The sequence below is a fragment of the Octopus bimaculoides genome, chromosome 1 (genome assembly GCF_001194135.2).
Source record: "Octopus bimaculoides isolate UCB-OBI-ISO-001 chromosome 1, ASM119413v2, whole genome shotgun sequence".
In the NCBI taxonomy this organism is placed as follows: Eukaryota; Metazoa; Mollusca; class Cephalopoda; order Octopoda; family Octopodidae; genus Octopus; species Octopus bimaculoides.
Window position 1 is genome coordinate 22,223,065 of NC_068981.1, and position 2,281 is coordinate 22,225,345.

The window sequence follows — 2,281 nt, forward strand, 5'->3', positions numbered from 1 at the left end:
CTCACAAGGCTTTGGTCAGCCCAAGGCTATAGTAGAAGGCACTTGCCCAAACTGCTTTGCAGAGGGATTGAACCTGGAATCATGTAGTTGGCAAGCAAGCTTCTTACCACATATCCACATTTGTACCAACATGTTGGAATGTTTTAGAATTTGTTTTTAGCTTTCTGTTAGATTCCTTGTACTTCTTCTTATGTTGTTCATTAATCATTGAATTAATTTTGAATTTTTTTCACACCATTTACTAATGTGGTTTTGCACATAAGTCGAGGAAAATGTCTCATTGATACTGAGCCTCACAGATTATTCTGTTCTTGTTTCTCACATTTTGCATACTTCGATTCTTATCAACTTCAAAACAATCTGCCAGGCTTTTATGCTCTTCAAGGTTGGGGAGCCCACAACATCTTGCTGAAAGAGGATTCTAAAAACATAGACCTCATTTTACTAGTGCTAATTTTACTAATTTTGGAAAACCTTTCCCCTAATCTTGAGAGCTTGCAAAGGCCATATAGGCTCAGCCAACTTCCTTCAAACACATTCAATAAAAATAAATAAATAAAAGGTGTTCCAAAAGGATCTCAGGTATAAAAACCCAACTCCTCACAAACCCTAGATTTAATATACATAGAAGAAGAGTTACTCTTAAATTATATACATCCAACACTTACTATGTCTAGCTGCTCTTACAGAAATCATACATACTTCATAATATTCTCTAGCCACTTCCAAAATAGCAGCCAACAACAGACAGAGCCCCTAAAAATAGCAGCTAAATCCCTCAAATCACTACTAGTTAACTTTAAAAGGAAGGTAATTTTAGATAGAATACGTCTGAAAACAGGATGGAAAGGGTTAATAACCTCTGTGAATCTTATGCAACTGGAACTAAGTTTAGTTTGTTAAGTAGAGTGCTGGTTGCTGAATATCAATATTTTGTCATTTCTCATCATTTCTATATATGGAAAGTAAATTGGAGAGAAACAGACTGGGCATGGATCTGATACTTGTGCACTGGGAATCAGAAACAAGATGGAGAAAGTGATAGGTATTGTAGATATTATTTTACAATATAATTTAATGTGTTTCCAGAACAGTATTTTAACATTTCTAATTTGTCTTTGTCAGAGAAGAAAAATTATAGACATCAGCTTCTTCAGTGTGTGTGTGTGAATAGTAATAGAATTTAAATGGGGCTGAGCTTGGACAATAAAATTGTTTTGTTGAAGAAGTCGGATTAAACTTTAGTAAGTTACATTTTATCGATGAAATCATTTAGAATATTATGTTTGCCAGTGCATAAGTCACACATTTTTATTTTTAAATGTATTAAAAAATAACCTAGCATCTAATGCAACCATATAATTGATGGGAGACCAAGTGATGTAGACTAGGGAGCCAAGTCTGCGAGTTATAATAATTGTTACTAATAATGAAATATTGAAAACAGTCCAAAATATCACAGTTTGTGAGCACAAACTTACAAAAAGCAGCTTATGGTGATGTGGAGAGGTCACATCATTTCATTATACCTCCTTTCCCAACAAACATACACCTCATATATATATATATATGTATATATATATATGTGTATATATATATATATATATTTATATATATATTTCCCAACCACATGGTTCCGGATTCAGTCCCACTGTGTGGCATGTTGGGCAAGTGTCTTCTACTATAACCTCAGGCCAACCAAAACCTTGTAAATAGATTTAGTAGATGTGTGTGTGTGTGTGTGTCTATGTGTCTGTGTTTGTCCTCCACCACTGCTTGACAATGACTTGGTATGTTTATGTTCCCATAACCTAGTGGTTCAGCAAAAGAGACTAATAAAATGAGTATCAGGTTAAAAAAAATTAAGTCCTGTGGTCAATTCATTCAACCAAAAATTCTTCAAGGCAGTGCTCCAGCATGGCCACAGTATGATCACTTAAACAAGTAAAAGAAATTAATTATCTAAATGGAAATTCTCCAAGATAGATGAGAGAAATGTTACACTTTCATTTGCCTATCAGTTATTTTGCAATGAGTGAATGGCAACAAAAAACATCCTGATAGTTAATTGTGGTAACGCAATATGTCACAGCCAGAAATAAAAGTTTTACATTTTGTATAGCAATTCTCTTGGCCAATAAATAACTATAGAATTGATTTGAAAGAAGATAAAATTGAGATATGGTACTCCCATTCTCTAGTTTATATATGATAAATTTATGATTTCCAATATACTGTCACAACATTTTATTTATATGCACAAAATCATATATTTCCCTTA